This window comes from Oncorhynchus mykiss, chromosome 31 (genome assembly GCF_013265735.2).
Source record: "Oncorhynchus mykiss isolate Arlee chromosome 31, USDA_OmykA_1.1, whole genome shotgun sequence".
NCBI lineage: Eukaryota > Metazoa > Chordata > Actinopteri > Salmoniformes > Salmonidae > Oncorhynchus > Oncorhynchus mykiss.
This window is the reverse complement of record NC_050571.1, coordinates 13,907,669-13,934,082: the sequence shown is the minus strand read 5'-3', so window position 1 is coordinate 13,934,082 and position 26,414 is coordinate 13,907,669. Positions and strand designations below refer to the sequence as shown.

General features: G+C 44.4%; 1 protein-coding gene across 1 annotated transcript in view; it reads right to left on the bottom strand.

Moving 5' to 3' along the window:
* The window catches only part of n4bp3 (NEDD4 binding protein 3), a 99,312-nt gene that overhangs the window by 68,376 nt on the left and 4,522 nt on the right, over positions 1–26,414 (bottom strand). The window lies entirely within an intron of this gene.

Sequence of the window (26,414 nt, the reverse complement as noted above, 5' to 3'; positions counted from 1 at the left end):
ATTGTGTCGAGGCACAGATCTGGGGAAGGGTACCAAGACAGTTCTGCAGCATTGATGGTCCCTGTAACACTCAATGAGTGAATAGGTGTGGAGTCAGGCGCAGAGAGCAAAGGATGCGGGAAAAACACACTTTAATGTCCAGAAATAATCACAGGAACAAAAATAGTATACCAAACCAGGTATAACTACAGAACAAAAACACCCTATCGTGAAAAATAAAAGGACAACGAGAAACCCAAATGAAAACACGAACCACTCTAACACATACAGATGAACAAGCCCGCACAAACAGAAGTGGGCTGAACGAACTTAAATAACCCCACCCAAACAACCAAACAAGAAACAGGTGAAACCAATTAGACAAAACCAAACGAACACAGAACAAAGGACCGGCGACGACGACCGCCGAGCGCCACCCGCACAAGAAGGGGAGTCACCTTCGGTAATATTCGTGACAGTCCCCAAGAACACAGTGGACTCTATCATTCATAAATAGAAGAAGTTTGGAACCACCAAGGCTCTTCCTAGAGCTGGCCACCCGGCCAAACTGAGCAATCGATGGAGAAGGGCCTTGATCAGGGAGGTGACCAAGAACCCGATGGTGAATAAGAGTTCCTTTTTTTGTAAGGGGTGGATCAGCTTAATATTGAGGAAAGATTGTTGCTTCCATCAATGTAATTGTCTGCATCATTTCCAATCCCCCATATATTTTTGTTGTTGTAAATATATATATATAGATATTTATATATGTAAATGTACATACACATATGCATACATATACACATATACACATACTGTACCTATATAGACATACTTACTTTGTTTTTAGAATATACCTTTATTATTCCCCCCAAACCCTACCACCCCCCCCCCCCCCACCAATTGGAGTACACTAAAAAACAATAAGACTTAGGCTTCTACCTTCAATTTATACATCTTATACACATTTTACATACACAGTCTATTTTACAATAGTTATATTTAGTTTGTTTTTACTCCTTCCTCTATTTCTGATGTCCATCCAGTTTGATTTCTATTTGTAACTGTGCTATTTCACAACATTTCTGAACCTTTATACATTTTACAGACCCCGTATGTTTTACATTGGGTATCTTGTTATTCAGCTCCATTCAACCCCTTCCATCTATCTCTCAACATCATCCATTTTGGATTTCTAGCAGCCATATATTTTTCAACTGTGCTGTGATGCTTGACAAAAGTACTGAACCTTTCTATTCTCATAGCTTCTACAGATTGTAAATTAAAAATAAACATTTTTACTAAAATAATTATTATATTATTGATTGATTATGCATTTTCAAATCACCCAGTATTGCTATCTGCAGCGTTAGTTCTAGGCAAGTGTTGCAATTCTAGACCTATGACCAAAAACGAGCTACATATGAACAATATCAAAATAAATTATCTAATGACTCTGCCTCCTCACAGCAAAATCTGTGTTTTGAAGCTTTGAATCCAGCGTTGTTTTGCGTATCAATTCATAAACCATGTGCCATGGAATGGGTACATCGAAAATCTCTTCCCAACTATTTTGCAATTTATATGGCACAGCTCTCCGTTTTTTTGGTCCTTAAATGAAATTGGTATGTTTTTATTTACCACACCTTTCTTTAACCATTTATGTTCTTTAATACAGGGCCGACATACAAGTTCCTTACTTTTTCCCCTTCTACTTGCCTCTTCCATTTGTGTGGTAATGCTGCAATTAGTTGGTTGTAATTTTGGGTAGAGCAGACATTTCCATATGTCTGTATTAGCTGCATGTGTGACATAACTCCACCAGTCCTATTTATGATATCGTTCACAGAAATTATACCTGTCTGTATTTTATTGAATGTGAAGGATGACATGACAGTTTGGTTTCTGTCTGTATTTTATTGAATGTGAAGGATGACATGACAGTTTGGTTTCTGTCTGTATTTTATTGAATGTGAAGGATGACATGACAGTTTGGTTTCTGTCTGTATTTTACCGAAGTCATGTAATAAATTATCTCTATTGCGTAAAATAGGACCCATAATTTAAAATGTATAATATTGTATTGTCAAATGTGTAATACGGTCAGGGTAAGAACAGATTCTTAATATGTCTTATAGCCTATAATTAGAAAACAAAAGTATTTCTATACAGACTCCCCACTAATGTGAACTGTCTGCTTGAATCTGGCAGAAGCTCAATGGTTCCTATTCTCCAGATACAGGATCTATTGCAAGGCTTGTCAAAGTCCAAACTGGAACTATTCTGCTGGGGAGATGAGGTGGTACTGGAACTATTATCCTGGAGAGATGAGGTGGTACTGGAACTATTATCCTGGAGAGATGAGGTGGTACTGGATAGATGAGGTGGTACTGGTTAGATGAAGTGGTACTGGAGAGGTGAAGTGGTGCTGGAGAGATGAGGTGGTACTGGAACTATTCTGCTGGAGAGATGAGGTGGTACTGGAACTATTATCCTGGAGAGATGAGGTGGTACTGGATAGATGAGGTGGTACTGGTTAGATGAAGTGGTACTGGAGAGGTGAAGTGGTGCTGGAGAGATGAGGTGGTACTGGATAGATGAGGTGGTACTGGATAGATGAGGTGGTACTGGAGAGGTGAAGTGGTGCTGGCTAGATGAGGTGGTACTGGATAGATGAGGTGGTACTGGATAGAAGAGGAGGTAGTGGCTAGATGAGGTGGTAGTGGCTAGATGAGGTGGTACTGGATAGATGAGGAGGTAGTGGCTAGATGAGGTGGTAGTGGCTAGATGAGGTGGTACTGGATAGATGAGATGGTACTGGATAGATGAGGTGGTACTGGCTAGATGAGGTGGTAGTGGCTAGATGAAGTGGTATTGGAACTATTCTGCTGGATAGATGAGGTGGTACTGGCTAGATGAGGTGGTACTGGCTAGATGAGGTGGTACTGGATAGATGAGGTGGTACTGGCTAGATGAGGTGGTACTGGATATATGAGGTGGTAGTGGCTAGATGAAGTGGTATTGGAACTATTCTGCTGGATAGATGAGGTGGTACTGGCTAGATGAGGTGGTACTGGCTAGATGAGGTGGTACTGGATAGATGAGGTGGTACTGGCTAGATGAGGTGGTACTGGATATATGAGGTGGTAGTGGCTAGATGAAGTGGTATTGGAACTATTCTGCTGGATAGATGAGGTGGTACTGGCTAGATGAGGTGGTACTGGCTAGATGAGGTGGTACTGGATAGATGAGGTGGTACTGGCTAGATGAGGTGGTACTGGATAGATGAGATGGTACTGGCTAAATGAGGTGGTACTGGATATATGAGGTGGTACTGGCTAGATGAGGTGGTACTGGATAGATGAGGTGGTACTGGCTAGATGAAGTGGTACTGGAACTATTCTGCTGGAGAGATGAGGTGGTACTGGCTAGATGAGGTGGTACTGGATAGATGAGGTGGAACTGGTTAGATGAGGTGTTACTGGCTAGATGAAGTGGTACTGGAACTATTCTGCTGGAGAGATGAGATAGTACTGGATAGATAAGGTGGTACTGGCTAGATGAGGTGGTACTGGAACTATTCTGCTGGAGAGATGAGGTGGTACTGGATAGATGAGGTGGTACTGGAGAATTTGGAGAGAACTTACAAGTAAACACAGACTAGTCAAGAGGCACACTGCTGTGAATAGAGAAAGAAACACAGACACACACACACACACACACACACACACACAGATAGAGATACTCTCTGACACGCTGACACATAATCAAATTCTATCTTTGCATGGGACATTGACGAATTAAGCAAACAAAAAAACAAGTCAATTATTGATGGATCCTTGTTCTATTTGATCATTGTGGTCCAGGCTGGCTAGATCTCTGTGGAATCCAACTGAATTATTGGATGCTAGAAAACAGTACTAATGAGACAGAGGGTTAGCCAGGGTGAAGGGCTCCATGACCAGGCTGGAATCACACACACACATGCACACAAACGTATTGATTGATGGCATTTGTTACATAACAACCTATTAATAATGTTATGGAGAGAGACAGAGAGAGAGAGGCAGTAAGATTAGTCCACTAGTTCTAAGGCAACATTGGTGCTGTTCCTGTCTCCCAGTTTAGAGGTATTAGAGGGCAGGGGACTATTCTGTTACAGTACAAACAGGTTTTTGGGCCAGACACACAGACTAGCTTACAGGTTGTAGGACCTGTGCAGAATGACTCAGGATGCCTCGGAAACACTACTGTTAATACATCAACCATTAACCACTCAGAAATGTAGGGAATGTGACTTTAGCCCTTCAACCTATCACACATCACTCTCTACCTCTGAACTCCTGGGTGTGTTGAACTTGGCTTTATTGAGGTCTGCAGATAGGGGAATATTTTGCAAGCACAGTGTGATTGTGCTGCTCTTAAGCTGACTACAGGACAAACACAATCAATAAGAAACTAACAGACATGTTTGCCTTCCCAGTAGGGAAAGTAGGGAAAATGGGGAGGGGGGGACGGGACATATAGTACCAGTCAAAAGTTTGGACACACCTATTCATGCAAAGGTTTTTCTTTATTTTTGTATGTTCTACATTGTAGAATAATTGGCACACTTGGCATTCTCTCAGCCAGCTTCATGAGGAATGCTTTTCTAACAGTCTTGAAGGAGTTCCCACATATGCTGAGCACTTGTTGGCTGCTTTTCCTTTATTCTACAGTCCAACTCGTCCCAAACCATCTCAATTGGGTTGAGGTCGGGTGATTGTGGAAGCCAGGTCATCTGATGCAGCACTTCATCACTCTCCTTCTTGGTCAAATAGCCCTTACACAGCCTGGAGGTGTGTTGAGTCATTGTCCTGTTGAAAAATAAATGATAGTCCCACTAAGCTCTAACCAGATGGGATGGTGTATCGCTGCAGAATGCTGTGGTAGCCATGCTGGTTAAGTGTGCCTTGAATTCTAAATAAATCACTGACAGTCTCACCAGCCAAGCACCCCCACACCATCACACCTCCTCCTCCATGCTTCACGGTGGGAACCACACATGCGGAGATAATTTGTTCACCTACTCTGCGTCTCACGAAGACATGGCTGTTGGAACCAAAAATCTTAAAGGACAGATTTCCACTGGTCTAATGTCCATTGGTTGTGTTTCTTGGCCCAAGCAAGTTTCTTCTTCTAATTGGTGTCCTTAAGTAGTGGTTTCTTTGTAGCAATTCACTATCTTCTGTATACCCCCCTAACCTTGTCACAACACAACTGATTGGCTCAAACGCATAAAGAATTCCACAAATTAACTTTTAACAAGGCACACCTGTTAATTTAAATATATTCCAGGTGACTACCTCATGATGTTGGTTGAGAGAATGCCAAGAGTGTGCAAAGCTGTCATCAAGGCAAATACAATTATTGAACCTTTATTTAACTAGGCAAGTCAGTTAAGAACAAATTCTTATTTACAATGACAGCCTACCCCGGCCAACTGTGCACAGCAATATGGGACTCCCAATCAAGGCCGGATGTGATGTGCAGCCTAGATTCATACCTTGTACTGGAGTGACGCTTCTTGTAATAAGATGCAGTGTCTTAGACCACTGCGCCACTCAGGAGCCCACTCAGGAGCCCACTCAGGAGCCCACTCGGAGCAAAGGGTGGCTGATTTCAAGAATCTCAAATATAACATATATTTTGATTCGTTTTTTCGGTTACTACATGATTCCATATGTTTTTCATAGTTCAGTTGTCTTCACTATTATTCTACAATGTAGATAATAGTAAAAATACAGAATAACCCTTGAATGAGTAGGTGTGTCCAAATTGTAAGTCCCATTCAGTTATAACACACACACACACACACACACACACACACACACACACACACACACACACACACACACACACACACACACACTGAGAGAGCACTACTGATTTATGGAAAACACACACACGCACAGTGGTTGGTGGTGTGAGTCAACAAGGAGACTGTGTGTGTGGTGAGTGAGGGGCAGATGGGGCAGATGGTCTTGTTAAATCAACCCTAACACCTCTAGGTTATACAGGGTGGCTTCAGGGCCTGATCACAGATACATAGTGAAGATGTGTAACAGCTACACACAGGGAAAACTCACAATACCTCAACACACACAACATCTTTGTTTCTCAGGGAAACAGGACTGAGATTGGCTAGCAGACATAAAATGGCCCATCATTCCCCCAACAGAATCAAGACAGCGAGCAGGATGTCACATTCCAGTCCCAGTTTAAGTTAATAAAGGAAGGGACAGGACAGAAAGAACAAACATCTCATGAACCTGAACGGAGCGAAAGGTGTGTGAGAGAAAGAGAGAGACAGAGAGATCAAATACAAATCTTGGAATCAATTGTTAAAGACTACCAGAACCCACTGGATTCTCCAATTACCTTCAATGAACTACAGGACATGATACAAACCAACCCAAATACCTTTGGTATTGATGGTATCCTAAAATAAATGATCAAATATACAGACCAAAATTTCCAATTGGCTATACTTAAACTGTTTAACATCATCCTCAGCTCTGGCATCTTCCCCAATATTTGGAACCAAGGACTGATCACCCCAATCCACAAAAGTGGAGACAGATTTGACTCCAACAACTACCTTGGGTTAGCGTCAACAGCAACCTTGTGAAAATCCTCTGCATTTTCATTAACAGCAGACTTGTACATTTCCTCAGAGAAAACAATGTACTGAGCAAATGTCAAATGGGCTTTTTATCAAATTACTGTAGGACAGACCACGTATTCACCCTGCATACCCTAACTGACAGACAGCCAAACAAACCAAAACAAAGGCAAACTCCTCTCATGCTTTGAAGATTTCAAAAAGTTTTTGACACAATTTAGCAAAAGGATTTGCTATACAAATTGATGGAAAGTGGTGTTGGAGGAAAAACATATGACGTTATAAAATCCATGCACACAAACAACAAGTTGGTGCGGTTAAAATTGTTAAAAAAAACACACACATTTCTTTCCATGTTTTTTTAACAATTTTAACCGCACAAACTTGTTGTTTGTGAGACAGGGATGCAGCTTCATTTCAATTTTTTAAAACCCTAATTTTATCAGGTAAGTTGACTGTTGACTATATTTTTCAGCAATGACCTGGGGAATAGTTACAGAGGAGAGGCGGGGGGATGAATGAGCCAATTAAGCCCCAGCCTCTTCAACATATATATCAACGAATTGGCGAGGGCACTAGAACAGTCTGCAGCACCCGGCTTCTCCCCCTACTAGAATCTGAAGTAAAATGTTTACTGTTTGCTGATGATCTGGTGCTTCTGTCACCAACCAAGGAGGGCCTACAGCAGCACCTAGATCTTATGCACAGATTCTGAGACCTGGGCCCTGACAGTAAATCTCAGCAAGACCAAAATAATGGCGTTCCAAAAAGGTCCAGTTGCCAGGACCACAAATACAAATTCCATCTAGACACCGTTGCCCCAGAGCACACAATAAACGATACATACCTCGGCCTAAACATCAGCACCACAAGTAACTTCCACAAAGCTGTGAATGATCTGAGAGACAAGGCAAGAAGGGCATTCTATGCCATCAAAAGGAATATACAATTCAACCTACCAATTAGGATCTGGCTAAAAATACTTGAATCAGTTATAGAGCCCATTGCCCTTTATGGTTGTGAGGTCAAAGACCAAATTGAGACTGCACACAGAATTCTGCAAAATAATCCTCTGTGTACAACATAAAACACCAAATAATGCATGCAGAGCAGAATTAGGCCGATGCCCACTAATTATCAAAATCCAGAAAAGAGACGTTAAATTCTACAACCACCTAAAAGGAAGCGATTCCCAAACCTTCCATAACAAAGCCATCACCTACAGAGAGATGAACCTGGAGAAGAGTCCCCTAAGCAAGCTGGTCCTGGGGCTCTGTTCACAAACACAAACACACCCCACAGAGCCCCAGGACAGCAACACAATTAGACCCAACCAAATCACGAGGAAACAAAAAGATACTTACTTGACACATTGGAAAGAATTAACAAAAAAACAGAGCAAACTAGAATGCTATTTTGTAGAATACCTGAACACTGTGACTGACGTGGTGGTGGAGTGGCAATCTTTACTAAGGAACACTTTCAGTGCTCGGTTGTCTCCACCAAGTCTGTCCCCAAACAATTTGATCTGCTGGATTTACACATAAAACTTTCAAATAGCTCTTTGTTGAATGTTGCTGGGTGCTAAGGTCCTCCATCAGCACTGGCCTGTACCCTACCTGCCCTAAACTCTCTCCTGGCCCCCTACACTGAGTCTGAATTTGACTTGCTAGGTGACCTAAACTGGGACATGCTTAAACCACCTGACCAAGTCCTAAAGCAATGGGACTCGCCAAATCTTTCTCAGATTATTCCCAATCCCAAAAGGTAGGCAACATCGGCAGTGTATCAAATACTTGTTCTCCCCACTGTATTTCCCTCAGATTACACAGACCGACAAAGAATTAAAAAACAAATCCAATTTTGATAAACTCCCATATCTATTGGGTGAAATACCACAGTGTACCATCACAACAGCAATATTTGTGACCTGTTGTCACAAGAAAAGGGGCAGTCAGTGAAGAACAAACACCATTGTAAATACAACCTATATTTATGTTTATTTATTTTTCATTTTGTACTTGAACTATTTGCAGATTAATACAACACTGTATATACAGTGGGAGGGGGGAAGTATTTAGTCAGCCACCAATTGTGCAAGTTCTCCCACTTAAAAAGATGAGAGAGAACTGTAATTTTCATCATAGGTACACTTCAACTATGACAGACAAAATGAGAAAAAAACAATCCAGAAAATCACATTGTAGGATTTTTAATAAATTTATTTGCAAATTATGGTGGAAAATAAGTATTTGGTCACCTACAAACAAGCAAGATTTCTGGCTCTCACAGACCTGTAACTTCTTCTTTAAGAGGCTCCTCTGTCCTCCACTCGTTACCTGTATTAATGGCACCTGTTTGAACTTGTTATCAGTATAAAAGACACCTGTCCACAACCTCAAACAGTCACACTCCAAACTCCACTATGGCCAAGACCAAAGAGCTGTCAAAGGACACCAGAAACAAAATTGTAGACCTGCACCAAGCTGGGAAGACTGAATCTGCAATAGGTAAGCAGCTTGGTTTGAAGAAATCAACTGTGGGAGCAATTATTAGGAAATGGAAGACATACAAGACCACTGATAATCTCCCTCGATCTGGGGCTCCACGCAAGATCTCACCCCTTGGGGTCAAAATGATCACAAGAACGGTGAGCAAAAATCCCAGAACCACACGGGGGGACCTAGTGAATGACCTGCAGAGAGCTGGGACCAAAGTAACAAAGCCTACCATCAGTAACACACTACGCCGCCAGGGACTCAAATCCTGCAGTGCCAGACGTGTCCCCCTGCTTAAGCCAGTACATGTCCAGGCCCGTCTGAAGTTTGCTAGAGAGCATTTGGATGATCCAGAAGAAGATTGGGAGAATGTCATATGGTCAGATGAAACCAAAATATAACTTTTTGGTAAAAACTCAACTCGTCGTGTTTGGAGGACAAAGAATGCTGAGTTGCATCCAAAGAACACCATACCTACTGTGAAGCATGGGGGTGGAAACATCATGCTTTGGGGCTGTTTTTCTGCAAAGGGACCAGGACGACTAATCCGTGTAAAGGAAAGAATGAATGGGGCCATGTATCGTGAGATTTTGAGTGAAAACCTCCTTCCATCAGCAAGGGCATTGAAGATGAAACGTGGCTGGGTCTTTCAGCATGACAATGATCCCAAACACACCACACGGGCAACGAAGGAGTGGCTTCGTAAGAAGCATTTCAAGGTCCTGGAGTGGCCTAGCCAGTCTCCAGATCTCAACCCCATAGAAAGTCTTTGGAGGGAGTTGAAAGTCCATGTTGCCCAGCAACAGCCCCAAAACATCACTGCTCTCGAGGAGATCTGCATGGAGGAATGGGCCAAAATACCAGCAACAGTGTGTGAAAACATTCTGAAGACTTACAGAAAACGTTTGACCTCTGTCATTGCCAACAAAGGGTATATAACAAAGTATTGAGATAAACTTTTGTTATTGACCAAATATTATTTTTCCACCATAATTTGCAAATTAATTAATTTAAAAATCCTACAATGTGATTTTCTGATTTTTTTTCCCTCATTTTGTCTGTCATAGTTGAAGTGTACCTATGACTAAAATTACAGGCCTCTCTCATCTTTTTAAGTGGGAGAACTTGCACAATTGGTGGCTGACTAAATACTTTTTTGCCCCACTGTATACATAATATGAAATTTGAAATCTCTTTTGTGAGTGTAATGTTTACAGTTATTTTTTAATTGTTTATTTCACTTTTGCTTATTATCTATTTCACTTGCTTTGGCAATGTTAACATACAGTATGTTTCCCATGCCAATTAAGCCCTTTGAATGGAATTGAATTGAAATTGAGACATAGAGAGAGAGAGAGAGAAAGAGAGAGAGAAAGAGAGAAAGAGAGAGAGAGAGAGAGAGAGAGAAAGAGAGAGAGAGAAAGAGAGAGAGAAAGAGAGAAAGAGAGAGAGAGAGAGAGAGAGAGAGAGAGAGAGAGAGAGAGAAAGAGAGAGAGCGAGAGAGAGAGGGGGGGTGTGGTTTCTAAAAAGAACTCCATTGTTTCCTGCTGTAGGGGAACAGGTTCACATAGGAGTCAGTGTTCTGTGATTACAGCATTAGATACTGATCTGATAGAGTGGAGTGTTTCCCACGTCAACTGGCTACGCTACAGCCCACACCTGACCTAGCTAACCTTAGACTCTATCACCTCACACTGTCAGCAGTATTAGAGAGAAATGGAGAGAGAGTGAGGGATGGAGGGAGGGAGAGAGAGTCAGAGTGGGATTTTATTTAATTTAACCTTTATTTAACTAGGCAAGTCAGTTGAGAACAAATTCTTATTTATAATAACGGCCTACCCTGGCCAAACCCTAACCCGGACAACACTGTGCCAATTGTGCACCACCCTATGGGACTCCCAATCACGGCCAGTTGTGATACAGCCTGGAATCAAACCAGGGTCTGTAGTGACGCCTCTAGCACTGAGATGCAGTGCCTTAGACCGTTGCGCCACTCTGCGGCCCAAAAGAGAGGAAGATGGAGTGAGAAAGAGAGTAGTGGATGACGCTGCGAGAGAGAGAGGGGGAGAAAGAGAGTAGTGGATGATGGGGAAAGAGAGAGTGGGAGAAAGATAGTAGTGGATGATGGGGAAAGAGAGATAGAGTGGGAGAAAGAGAGTAGTGGATGATGGGGAAAGAGAGAGAGAGTGGGAGAAAGATAGTAGTGGATGATGGGGAAAGAGAGAGAGAGTGGGAGAAAGATAGTAGTGGATGATGGGGAAAGAGAGATAGAGTGGGAGAAAGGGATGAGAGAGAGAGTGAGCGTGAGAGAGAAAGAGAGAGAACATGAGGGTCTGTGTTGTAAACATTGATACTGATCTGTGTTGACCTTGCTCTACTGGTCTCTTTGTATGAATCACAGAGAGCCCACAGAGAGCCCACAGAGAGTATGAGACCGGTGGGAACAGAATGGTTGCAGACTCCACAGGACTTTGAGAGAGAACCGCCTGTCGGATGGTAGACACAGGGACAAGCCTGACTTCTAATCTCACTTCTTGTCATCACGCTTCAGTAAATAAATGGGTCAACAATCACTGGGGGAATTCCTAACGTAACATGAGCCTACTGACGTAAGCCAATGTAGCCTAAATGAATGGAGGGCTATTTGCATTAGGATGCACAACATGAAGTCAACTTTAAACCTCATCATTAACTATTGTGGTCTAAACATCTCTCCAAGGGCTTCTGAATTCACTCTATTAGCAATGGTGTAGTACCAACAAGAGGCCATGTTGTTTCCTGCTAGTCAGTGAACAGGAATGTTATGGTGGTAAATATAAACTACTGCCTCAGTATGAAAAGTTAGCCAGAGAATTCCCTGTTCATTTCAATAGGAAATGAGCTTCCTGGGCTAAAAGTTATGACTCGCCATCCCCCTCACAGTTTACTAAAGCTACAACATGAAACACAACATAACAATATCTGCAGGATTTTTGCTAGTCTTCTCTAAACTGCACTCTGTGATTTGTGTATTAATAGTAGTATAGGTCCATAGTAATAGTATAGGTCCATATTTACTATTGTTTTTACTTAAGACTATGCTGCATTTCTAGGTGACCGTCAACTTTACAGTGAACGTTCTAAAAGCACATTGAAATAACCTACTATACATAACGTTACCTTGTCAATCTGATGTTATATAACTAAATAAACTAAATAACGTTGTTCACCTCTCAGTGAAATAACCTACTATACATAACGTTACCATGTCAATCTGATGTTATATAACTAAATAACGTTGTTCACCTCTCAGTGAAATAACCTACTATACATAACGTTACCATGTCAATCTGATGTTATATAACTAAATAACATTGTTCACCTCTCAGTGAAATAAGCTGTGACTTCAGTTCTCGCCTCTCTTCCTGGTCCCACGCACAGCCTCTCTCTCACACACACACACACACACACACACACACACACACACACACACACACACACACACACACACACACACACACACACACACACACACACACACACACACACACACACCTTCGCTCTCCCTCGACACCGCCTCTACCACCTGGCTTCTTCTCTCTAGTGCTCCGTGATGGGGCATTTCCTCCCACTGACCTACCGGCCAGACACTACTACTAATCCTCTCCTCTCCCCCCTCTTCCCTCCTCTCCAACTCCCTCTACTCCACTCCTTTCCTCCTCCTCTCCTCCCTCCACTACTTCCCCACTCCTCTCCTCCTCCCTCCCTCCACTCCTATCCTCCTCCCTCCACTCCTCTCCTCTCCTCCCCCTCCACTCCTTCTCCTCTCTGTGTGTATTCACACAGAGTTTATTCTAGGGGCCACTGCAGTCAGACCAGTTCTCTGGTTATATACACCTGGACCTTCTTCTTCTCTCCTGTTCCTCCCCTTCAGCTCTCCTCTCATTTCCTCCCCTCTCAGTACTAAATTCACAGTACTAAATTCTAGGGTGGTCAGTCAGACCAGTTCAGTCTGTTCAGACACAAAGACCCGGATGTGAAGCGGTCAATGTAGACCTGGTGTGAAGATGTTTGAAATCTGGTTTCACTACACACCACTACACACCAACAGCCAATCTAGCAAGCTTACCTTTGGATCAACACACAATAACCCCGGCTCAGACATGGGTTAAACGGTATTATAGACTGGGCGGTTCGAGAACTGAATGCTGGTGTGCTGAAAGCATTTCTTTTAACTGCTCTAATTCTGTTGGTAATCAGTTTATCATAGCAACAAGGCAAGTCAGGGTAAAGAGGAAGAAAGAGAAGAGAGAGACAGAGACAGAGAGAGAAAGAGAGTGATAGAGAGAGAAAAAGCAATAGAGAGACAGACATACAGACAGACAGGAAGTCAACAGAACAAATAATGGGTGTCTGCCTGTCCTGCAATGCTGTGACCTGCTTGTCTGTATGTCCTGCAGTGCTGTGGCCTGCTTGTCTGTATGTCCTGCAGTGCTGTGGCCTGCTTGTCTGTATGTCCTGCAATGCTGTGGCCTGCTTGTCTGTATGTCCTGCAGTGCTGTGGCCTGCTTGTCTGTATGTTCTGCAGTGCTGTGGCCTGGCTGTCTGTATGTCCTGCAGTGCTGTGGCCTGCCTGTCTGTATGTCCTGCAATGCTGTGGCCTGCCTGTCTGTATGTCCTGCAGTGCTGTGGCTTGCTTGTCTGTATGTCCTGCAGTGCTATGGCCTGCCTGTCTGTATGTCCTGCAGTGCTGTGGCCTGCCTGTCTGTATGTCCTGCAATGTTGTGGCCTGCCTGTCTGTATGTCCTGCAGTGCTGTGGCTTGCTTGTCTGTATGTCCTGCAGTGCTGTGGCCTGCCTGTCTGTATGTCCTGCAGTGCTGTGGCCTGCCTGTCTGTCTGTCCTGCAGTGCTCAGTGCTGTGGCATGTCTGTCTGTCTATATGTCCTGCAGTGCTCAGTGCTGTGGCCTGTCTGCCTGTCTGTCCTGGAGTGCTCAGTGCTGTGGCCTGTCTGTCTGTCTGTATGTCCTGCAGTGCTCAGTGCTGTGGCCTGTCTGTCTGTCTGTATGTCCTGCAGTGCTCAGTGCTGTGGCCTGTCTGTCTGTCTGTCCTGGAGTGCTCAGTGCTGTGGCCTGTCTGCCTGCATGTCCTGCAGTGCTCAGTGCTGTGGCCTGTCTGTCTGTCTGTATGTCCTGCAGTGCTCAGTGCTGTGGCCTGTCTGTCTGTCTGTCCTGGAGTGCTCAGTGCTGTGGACGGCCTGTCTGTCCTGCAGTGCTGTGGCCTGTCTGTCTGCCTGTCCTACAGTGCTCAGTGCTGTGGCCTGCCTGTCTGTCCTGCAGTGCTCAGTGCTGTGGACTGTCTGTCTGCCTGTCCTACAGTGCTCAGTGCTGTGACCTGTCTGTCTGCCTGTCCTGCGGGGGCAGGGTAAGGGGCAGGGTAAGGTTCAGGGTCAGGGTCAGGGTAAGGGGCAGGGTCAGAGTCAGGGGCAGGGTAAGGGTCAGAGTCAGGATAAGGGGCAGGGTCAGAGTCAGGGTAAGGGGCAGGGTCAGAGTCAGGGGCAGGGTAAGGGGCAGGGTAAGGTTCAGGGTCAGGGTAAGGGGCAGGGTCAGGTTAAGGGGCAGGGTAAGGGGCAGGGTAAGGGTCAGAGTCAGGATAAGGGTAAGGGTCAGAGTCAGGATAAGGGGCAGGGGAAGGGGAATAGTCAGGGTAAGGGCAGGGGAAGGGGAAAGACCTGTAAGGGGCAGGGGAAGGGGAATAGTCAGGGTAAGGGGCAGGGTCAAGGTCAAGCCAGGCGGACCAACAGGTTCTATCCTGGATCACACTGACTTCTGAGAGAGGCAAAAATAAATAGGGTTGTTCTCTCCTTTAAGCCCAGGATAAATCCTTTCTTTATTTTTCCCCTTTTCTTTGGTCCCACCATGTGATCAGGAGAGCAGATTTAGATGCCAGGCTGGGAGGTGGAAGGAACGGAGGGACAGATGGAGGGAATGGGGCCTCCGGAATGCCTGAGCTGGCACTACTGCGTGGGTAGACTAGCAGGACAACAGCCCCCGGCTGCAAACCAAGAGTTTGGCAAACTACCACCCATGTTGGCAATGACATTGTAATTAGAATTGTAACTAGGATGTAACTTTCTGGCAACAAGTTCTCAAGCTGAGTTGGTTGACTGAACTCTGTAGAGAAAGAGACCTTGGTCCCAATGGGAACTCCCCTGCCTAAATAAAGGTTAAATAAGACAAAGAGATAGACAGAGAGCAGAGACAGAGAGCAGAACAAGGGTGAAAAAGAGGGGGGTTGAGTGTGAGGAGCGTGTCAAGGCCTGCTTCCAGTTACCTGCCTGAGCAGCAGACCAGACCAGAAGAGTCATTTCCTCAACCTGAGCTCCTCTCAGATAATAAATAAAATTACGAAACAACCCAGAGCAGACAGACAATAACACTGTAGTAACCTTATAATAGCGTTAGGAAACAAAACCAGGAACCAACTGGGTGGTACTGAGGTATTAACCTGGCCATAGAATGTACTGAGAGGTATTAACCTGGTCATAGGAGGTACTGAGGTATTAACCTGGTCATAGAAGGTATTGAGAAGTATTAACCTGGTCAGAGGAGGTACTGAGGTATTAACCTGGTCATAGGAGGTACTGAGGTATAAACCTGGCCATAGGATGTACTGAGAGGTATTAACCTGGTCATAGGAGGTACTGAGGTATTAACCTGGCCATAGGATGTACTGAGAGGTATTAACCTGGTCATAAGAGGTACTGAGGTATTAACCTGGTCATAGGAGGTACTTAGGTATTAACCTGGTCATAGGATGTACTGAGGTATTAACCTGGTCATAGGAGGTACTGAGGTATTAACCTGGTCATAGGATGTACTGAGGTATTAACCTGGTCATAGGAGGTACTGAGGTATTAACCTGGTCATGGGAAGTACTGCCAGGTATTAACCTGGTCATAGAAGGTACTGTGAGGTATTAACCTGGTCATAGGAGGTACTGAGCTATTAACCTGGTCATAGGATGTACTGAGGTATTAACCTGGTCATAGGAGGTACTGAGCGGGCAGGCCTTGAGCGGGCAGGCCTTGAGCGGGCAGGTCTTGAGCGGGCAGGTCTTGAGCGGGCAGGCCTTGAGCGGGCAGGTTTTGAGCGGGCAGGTCTTGTTGAGGTTGAGTTTGAGGTGGAAGTAACAATAGTATCTATGATGAAAGGGATGGGAGTCCATATGTTACTGGGCTCTCACCATCATCATTAACAAATCATTTTGTTCATAAGCCTTATAACGCGTATGAAAAAAACGATTTGGTGAATTTGAATTATGTAAATAATGTTAATGATGATGGAGAGACCCATGTCACCCCACTCCTCCACTCACTCCACTGGCTTCCAGTCGAAGATCACATCCACTACAAGACCCTGGGACTTACCTACAGAGCAGCAAGAGGAACTGCCCCTCCCTACCTTCAGGCTATGCTCAAACCCTACACCCCAACCTGAGCACTCCGTTCTGCCACTTCAGGTCTCTTGGCCCTCCCACCCCTATGGGAGGGCAGGTCCGCTCAGGCCAGTCCAAGCTTTTCTCTGTCCTGGCACCCCAATAGCAGAACCCTCTTAAGATGAATGCATTCACTGTAAGTCAGGCAGGTCTTGTTGAGGTTGAGCAGCGTCTGCTAAATTCCCAAAATGTAAAATGTTCTTTGTGTCTCTAAAATAACAATAATTCAATTTCTTCAGTATTTTTTAAATTGAAATGAATTGCATGAATTGCTCATTTTCATAAATTCGGTAGCTACAAAATTAAATATTATGCACATATGAACAAACTCCTTTTAGCCTATAGGACAGATACATGATTTAATGAAATGCAGCAAACAGCCACTAAGTTGTTTCACATTCTTAAAAAACTCTTATAAGACTCAAACAGAAATAGGCAATAGGCTACAGTTCACTCTCAGGATGAGCTGACAGCCCGAGAACTAGCGCCGGATCTCAACTCATTCATCGGATCGATAATCCGGATCGATGGTCGACTACGGGAACGTAGGAGGGAGAAGAGGTCCGATTGCGGTCCCAATCTCTCACTCAGTGATCCCACCTGGCATCTGATAAACTCCGGAAGTCCCTGGTGTCTACGTCCCTGAAAGGATTTGAGCTTATCCTGGTCCGTCCAAGAGCCTCCGGAGACTGCCGATTCACCTCTTCCCAAGTCGATGCAGCTCAGCAGGGCTAGGCTGTCTCCAGTCTAACGAGTATGCAGACTTGAGACCCAGAGTTGTCTGTACTGCGGTACTGCCAGTCATATTGTGTCTGCATGTCCCTTCAAGAGACCTAGCTCATTCGTTGGAGTGAGTACTATGGTGGGTCGTCAAGATAATTGTTCTTCTCCCCTTGCTCACCCCCCTCTCCATGCCACCCTGCTGTGGGACGACCAGTCCCTTCAGTCTCTTCAGGTACTCATCGACTCGGGGGCAGATGTGAGTCTCATGGATGTTACCCTGGCGTCCGAGCTGGGCATCCCCACTCAACCCCTCTCCATTCCCATGGATGTTAGAGCGCTGGACAAGCGCTCAATAGGCCTGGTCACCCATAAGCCCACCCCGTTAACCTACGAGTGTCCAATTCCTGCTGGTTGAGTCTCTGCCGGTTCCTGTGGTATTGGGATTCTCTTGGCTCCAGCGACACAATCCATCCATTGACTGGGCTACTGTTGCCATCGTGGGCTAGAGCCCATCCTGCCACACTCATTGCCTGAAGTCAGCTCTGCCGGCCCCTGGACATCTTCCTGGGGGATTGGAAATTCCGCAGCACTTACCGGTATCCCAGAAGGTCAAGCCTGAGGCACTGGCATGCTGCTATTGTGCCACGGCTACACTCTTGGACGCCGAGACCTCCCCCCCCCGCTCCAAGATCATTAGCCCCTCTACTGTTCGTCCTCTGTTGCCCCGTACCCTCCGTATTTTTCCTACCTTTTCCGTGTCTAGAGTCAAAACCATGTCTGACAGCCCCATGTCTTCTGTTTCTAGGCCCATTCCTCCCCCCGTGTCATCAATGGCCAGCCAGCGTACAAGGTGAGATGCCTCCTGAGGGTTCAACAATGGGGCAGGGGTTTCCAGTACCTGGTTAACTAGGAGGGTTATGGCCCGGAGGAGAGGTGCTAGACATATAATACTGTATCTTGTGAAGGACAAAACTGGGCCCGGAGGAGAGGTGCTGGGTTACCGCTAAAGACATCCTGGACCCGGCCCTCATCGCCCTCATCACCGACTTTCACCGCCGGCACCTCTGTCAACCAGGTATCCGCCCAGGTGGATCGCCAGGTGGCGTCCCTCACCTGTCCTTGTCTCCACCCCCTCCAGGTGTCACCCATCTTCCCCACTTATCCTCTGTGTATTTATACCTGTGTTTTCTGTCTGTTGCCAGCTAATCTTGTTTGTTCCAGCCTACCAGCGTTTTGTGTCTCAGTTCCTGCTTTTTCCAGTTTCTATTTCCTCGTCCGCCTGGTTTTCGGCCCTCGCCTGTCCTGACCCTGTACACGCCCGCCTGACCACTCTGCCTGTCCATGACCCTGCCTGCCATCCTGTACCTTTGCCAAACTTCTGGATTACTGACCTCTACCTGATCTGACCCTGAGCCTGCCTGCTGTCCTGTGCCTTGGCCTCTACTCTTGATTATCGACCCCTGTCTGCCTTGACCTGTCGTTTGCCTGCCCATGTTGTTACAATAAACATTTTTACTTCAAACAGTCTACACTTGGGTCTTACCTTAATTCCTGATAGCGGAGGGTCTGTACGCAGCTTAGTACCTTCCATAAAAAGTCTTACTGTGCAAAAAGACACGTAAGCTGTTATTGTGAGTGATTAGCATGTCTTGGGGGTATGATATTTGTGCATCTGTAAACTTTCTCACTCACCAGTGTTCACGATTCATTCATCATTATCTGTAATCATGGTAGCATACACATTAATGTATAAGTGTTCAGAAACATATTCCGTTCTTATTTAAAATCAAAGTGATCCCAACATGAAACAATACATTATTAAACATGCATTTCTATTGGGCACAACTTTTGACTACTTTAATACATATAGTGAATATTTCCCAAATACTGTACTTCCTGTCTATGGAATACTAATGGCCAGGGAGAGAGGGAAAGGGGGGTATGATACGGTACAATTCACCGTATCACAATTCCAGCGGGTCAGAAGTTGACTGTGTTTTTAAACAGCTTGGAAAATTCCAGAAAAATATGTCATGGCTTTAGAAGCTTCTGATAGGCTAACTGACATAATTTGAGTCAATTGGAGATGTACCTGTGGATGTATTTCAAGGCCTACCTTCAAACTCAGTGCCTCTTTGCTTCATGGGTGATCAAAAGAAATTCCTCAAGACTTCAGAAAATAAATTGTAGACCTCCACAAGTCTGGTTCATTCTTGGGAACAATTTTCAAATGCCAGAGGGTACCACGTTCATCTGTACAAACAATAGCATGCAAGTATAAACACCATGGGACCACGCAGCCGTCATACCGCTCAGGAAGGAGACTCGTTCTAAGTGCAAATCAATCCCAGAACAACAGCAAGGACCTTGTGAAGATGCTGGAGGAAACAGGTACAAAAGTATGTATATCCACAGTAAAACGAGTCCTATATCGACATAACCTGAAAGGCCGCTCAGCAAGGAAGAAGCCGCTGCTCCAAATCTGCCATAAAAAAGCCTGACTAGGGTTTGCAACTGCATATGGGGACAAAAATGGTACTTTCTGGAGAAAAGTCCTCTGATCTGATGAAACAAAAACTGTAGAACTGTTTGGCCATAATGACCATCATTATGTTTGGAGGAAAAAGGGGGAGGCTTGCAAGTCAAAGAACACCATCCCAACCATGAAGCACAGGGGTGTCAGCATCATGTTGTGGGGGTTCTTTGCTGGAGGAGGGACTGGTGCACTTCACAAAGTAGATGGCATCATGAGGGAGAAAATATTTGTGGATATATTGAAGCAACATCTCAAGGCATCAGTTAAAGTTAAAGCTTGGTCGCAAATGGGTCTTCCAAATGGAGAATGACCCCATGTATACTTCCAAAGTTGTGGCAAAATGGCTTAAGGACAACAAAGTCAAGGTATTGGAGTGGCCATCACAAAGCCCTGACCTCAATCCCATAGGAAATTTGTGGGCAGAACTGAAAAAGTGTGCGCGAGCAAGGAGGCCTACAAACCTGACTCAGTTACAGCAGCTATAACCTGACTCAGTTACAGCAGCTATGTCAGAAGGAATGGGCCAAAATTCACCAAACTTATTGTGGGAAGCTTGTGGAAGGCTACCCAAAACGTTTGACCCAAGTTAAACCATTTAAAAGACCATGCTACCAATACTATTTGAGTGTACGGGAACTTTTGACCCATTGGGAATGTGATGAAGGAAATAAAAACTGAAATGAATCATTCTATCTACTATTATTCTGACATTTCACATTCTTAAAATCAAGTGGCGATCCTAACTGACCTAAAACAGGGAATATTTACTAGGATTAAATGTCAGGAATTGTGAAAAACTGAATTTAAATGTATTTGGCTAAGGTGTTTGTAAACTTACGACTTCAACTGTATATAAAGAAACAATAATACCCAGGCATTTACAGAGGGATGATGATGCCTGGCCTTTTGTACTACAATACAACAGTACTTTAGACTAAATGATCTGGATAACAGTAGCGTACCTCAAGCAGCCTGGGTTTATCTAACACACACAAAGGGTGGGTGCTCACTATTCTTCCCAGGGGAAGATAAACAATCTGACAGAAACCAACATGATGAGGAAGAAAACAGCAAGACCTTGTCTAAACTAGACATATTATAATACTGTATCTTGTGAAGGAAAAAACTGGTAGCCTGCTCTACACTGTGCCTAGGCTACATTTAGAAGTCATAGACCTACTACTACACTGTGCCTAAGGCTACATTTAGAAGTCATAGACCTACTACTACACTGTGCCTAAGGCTACATTTAGAAGTCATAGACCTACTACTACACTGTGCCTAAGGCCACATTCAGCAGGCATAGGCCTATTACTGTTGAGCTGACTATACATGACCATAGACATAGGCCTACTGTATCTTATGAGGGACAAAAACTTGAATATTTAGTAGGCAGCTTACTATAAGTGAGCACAGGACAACAACAGACCCCAGAGAGACCAGCCAGACTGAGAGACTGACTGAGTGAAAGACTATTTCAGTCCATCCTGTGTGTTGGTGCCATTTAAAGACAAAGACCACAGTATGGGGTCCCGGTCCGCCCCTCCCTCCCACACCCTGTGACCTTTAATCCTGTAAAGGTCAGGGGTCGCTGCCTGTTCCATGAGGATAAAACTATTGTCCCACTGCCTCTGTGTCACATCTTCAGACAAACATACTGGAGTGGACACTGGGAACAGAGCCTGGGTAACTGGGTCGAGACAGAGAGAGAGTGCAATGCCATGCAAGTCTATTTTACTTCAAAATTAAATGGAAAAAAATATAGCTGCAAGCAGCCATGCCAAGGCTTCAAGCTTTGGCTAGGTAGTGCCACCCTCAGGACACATTGGACACATTGCCCTAGGATGAGCTACTTCTGTACTCCTTACCATGCTTGCCAAGTATCAGAACTCGACATCAAACAGATCATGAAATATGCTTTTGATGTACTTTGGACCATTATCAATGATGTTGACTACTTTAAAAAGTCTTCTTCTCCAGAACCGCTGCACTGATTGGCACCACATTTGGTATATAGCATATATGTTGCACCCATGTCTTTAAACACAATATTTTACAGGACTCTAGCTCAAACAATATGGGCGCTATGAGCCAATGAGCTTGCGTGAATGTTTTTTCCAGTTCAACAGCGTCACCATGCAGCTAAACTGAATCAAACTTTACTGGTTAGGTAGATTTATATCCCTGAGCATGTGTGCCAAATTTCATCACTCTGAGTCAAACAGATCAAGCGATATGAACATGTGCCTGTTATAGCGCCAATGTGTGGTCGATCTGAATGTGCTTGCATATGTTGAGTCTTGACAGTGTTTGGAACATGTGCACCAACTTTTATTACAATACAAATATCTGTGTCGGATTTATATGCATTTACGTGCCAGACCACACCCACGTGAATGTTTATTAGGCACCATGTTGTTTGACATATTAACCTGAAAAATATTGCGTTGTGAAACCTTTGCATTTTAAGTGTTCCTCACAAAATTCTAAATGGCGGAAAATCCATCATTGCGGACCTCATAGGTTCTTATGCAAATGTGTTCCTTGTGAGGAGAGGGAACCTATGTCCCGAATTTCACAACTCTACGTTACATGGGGTGAGGGGCGTGTTTTCCCTTGGCCCTTTACCATCATGCCAGGTTGCACCCTTCTAGGCCTTACTATCTCACGGGAATGTGCATCTTTTAACAACATTTTGGCAGAAGTGGAATAATAATAATCAACGCCAACAAATACAATAGGGTTTCACCCAGCCTTGTTGCTTGAACCCCTAATTAGAACGACCTAGTATTAGAAACCTAATATAACAGTTTTTAGGTAGGGGTGTAACAGGTATTCAAACAACAACAGGTGCATTGTGCAGCTGCAACTGAGCATCACAGCAACGATTAACAATAAGTAATACATTGTTATCGATTATTGCATGGTTGGGTTTTGAGTTTGCAAGAAAGCCATTTCACTGTACTTGTGCATGTGACATTAAAACTTAAAACTTGAAAACTGAGTGTGTCTGTGACCTGTATCAGAGAGTCAAACTAGAGAGAGAAAACAACTCAACTCAAGCTTGTTTTCCAAGTCACTTCCAAGAAGTAGTACATTCAGTATCAACACCAATAGGCAGGTCTTTAATCAGAGCGACAGACGGGTCTCTCAGAGGGATAAAGGCAGGGCGTCAGAGGACACAGCACAAGAGAAATACGTTCTAGTGAGAGCTGTTTAATCTCCTCACAGAGTCACCGAGCAGCATAATACTTTCCCTGGACCTGATACACAGACACATTCTTACTGTACTTCCTGTCTACGGAATAATAATGGCCAGGGAGAGAGAGAAAGGGGGGACGAGAGAAAGAGAGAGAGAGAGGGGGGGGGAGAGAGAGAGAGAGAGAGAGAGAGAGAGAGAGAGAGAGGGGGAGGGAGAGAGAGATAGAGGGAGAGAGAGAGGGATAGAGAGGGAGAGAGAGAGAGGGAGAGAGAGGGGGAACGAGAGCGAGAGAGAGAGAGAGGGAGAGAGAGAAAGGGGGGACGAGAGCGAGAGAGAGAGAGAGAGAGAGAGAGAGAGAGAGAGAGAGAGAGAGAGAGAGAGAGGGCAGACTCCTCAGAGAAAACAATGTACTGAGCAAATGTCAAATTGGCTTTTAGCAAATTACAGTATGACAGACCACATATTCACCCTGCATACACTAATTGACTAACAAACAAACCAAAATAAATGCAAACTCTTCTCATGCTTTGTTGATAAAAAAAAAACATTTGGCTCAATTTGGCATGAGGGTCTGCTATACAAATTGATGGAAAGTGGTGTTGGGGGAAAAACATGCAACATTGTGAAATCCATGTACACAAACAACAAGTGTGCAATTACAATTGGCATAAAACAGACACATTTCTTTCCACAGGGCCAGGGAGTGAGACAGGGATGCAGCTTAAGCCCCACTCTCTTCAACATATATATCAACAAATTGGCGAGGGCCCTAGAACAGTCTGCATTGAGAATCTGCATCCAGAATTCTGCAAAAATATCCTCTGTATACAACGTAAAACACCAAATAATGCATGCAAAGCGGAATTAGGGCGATACCCACAAATGATCAAAATCCTGAAAAGAGCCGTTAAATTCTACAACCACCTAAAATGAAACAATTGCCAAACCTTCCATAACAAAGCAGAGTCTCCTAAGCTAGCTGGTCCTGGGTCTCTGTTCACAAACACTAACAGACCCCACAGAGCCCGAGGACAGCAACACAATTAGACCCATCCAAATCATGAGAAAACAAAAAGATACTTACTTGACACTAGAGGTCGACCGAATAATCGGAATGGCCGATTAATTAGGGACGATTTCAAGTTTCCATAACAAATCGGAAATCTGTATTTTTGTCCCCCCCCCTTTTTTTACACCTTTATTTAACCTTTATTTAACTAGGCAAGTCAGTTGAGAACACATTCTTATTTTCAATGACGGTCTAGGAACGGTGGGCTAACTGCCTTGTTAACTGCCTTGTTCAGGGGCAGAGCGACAGATTTTTACCCTGTCAGCTCGGGGATTCAATCTTCCAACCTTACAGTTAACTAGTCCAACCCTCTAACCACCTGCCTCTCATTGCACTCCACGAGGAGCCTGCCTGTTACGCGAATGCAGTAAGAAGCAAAGGTAAGTTGCTAGCTAGCATTAAACTAATTTTATTAAAAACAATCAATCACTCAATCATAATCACTAGTTAACTACACATGGTTGATAATATTACTAGTTTATCTAGCATGTCCTGCGTTGCATATAATCGATGCGGTGCGTATTCGCGAAAAAGGACTGTCGTTGCTCCAATGTGTACCTAACCATAAACATCAATGCCTTTCTTAAAATCAATACACAAGTATATATTTTTAAACCTGCATATTTAGTTAATATTGCCTGCTAACCTGGCTCATTGCGAACTGTGTGAAGACTATTTCTTCCTAACAAAGACAGCCAACTTCGCCAAACGGGGGATGATTTAACAAAAGCACATTTGCGAACCTTTCTTAAAATCAATACACAGAAGTATATATTTTTAAACCTGCATATTTAGCTAAAATAAATCCAGGTTAGCAGGCAATATTAACCAGCTGAAATTGTCGTTCATTGCACGCAGAGTCAGTGTATATGCAACAGTTTGGGCCACCAAATTTGCCAGAATTTTACGTAATTATGACATAACATTGAAGGTTGTGCAATGTAACAGGAATATTTAGACGTATGGATGCCACCCGTTAGATAAAATACGTAACAGTTCTGTATTTCACTGAAATAATAAACGTCTTGTTTTCGAGATGATCGTTTCCGGATTTGACCATATTAATGACCAAAGCCTCGTATTTCTGTGTGTTATTATGTTATAATTAAGTCTATGATTTAATATTTGATAGAGCAGTCTGACTGAGCGGTGGTAGGCAGCAGCAGGCTCGTAAGCATTCATACAAACAGCACTTTCGTGCGTTTTGCCAGCAGCTCTTCACAATGCATCAAGCATTGAGCTGTTTATGTGCCAAGCCTATCAACTCCCGAGATTAGGCTGGTGTAACCGATGTGTAAGGGCTAGCTAGTTAGCGGGATGCGCGCTAATAGTGTTACGAACGTCACTCGCTCTGAGACTTGGAGTAGTTGTTCCCCTTGCTCTGCATAGGCCCCGGATTTTGTGGAGCGATGGGTAACGATGCTTCGAGGGTGGCTGTTGTCGAAGTGTTCCTGGTTCGAGCCCAGGTAGGGGCGAGGAGAGGGACGGAAGCTATACTGTTACACTGAAAATACTTAAGTGCCTATAAGAACATCCATTAGTCAAAGGTATATGAAATACAAATCGTATAGAGAGAAATAGTCCTATAATTCCTATAATAACTACAACCTAAAACTTCGTACATGGGAATATTGAAGACTCATGTTAAAAGGAACCACTAGCTTTCATATGTTCTCATGTTCTGAGCAAGGAACTTAAACGTAGCTTGACCACAAATTACCTTGGTCTCCTTCAAACAACACACATTACAGAAGATCCCACCACAAAAAGACCAAGCAGCGTTTTCTGGAGGAGTGGACATGGGAGGAGATATTGGAAGGCAAGGGTCCCTGGGCGCAGGTTGGAGAGTATCACCGTCCAAGGGAGGAGATATTGGAAGGCAAGGGTCCCTGGGCGCAGGTTGGAGAGTATCACCGTCCAAGGGAGGAGATACTGGAAGGCAAGAGTCCCTGGGCGCAGGTTGGAGAGTATCACCGTCCAAGGGAGGAGATACTGGAAGGCAAGAGTCCCTGGGCGCAGGTTGGAGAGTATCACCATCCAAGGGAGGAGATACTGGAAGGCAAGGGTCCCTGGGCGCAGGTTGGAGAGTATCACCATCCAAGGGAGGAGATATTGGAAGGCAAGGGTCCCTGGGCGCAGGTTGGAGAGTATCACCGTCCAAGGGAGGAGATATTGGAAGGCAAGGGTCCCTGGGCGCAGGTTGGAGAGTATCACCGTCCAAGGGAGGAGATATTGGAAGGCAAGGGTCCCTGGGCGCAGGTTGGAGAG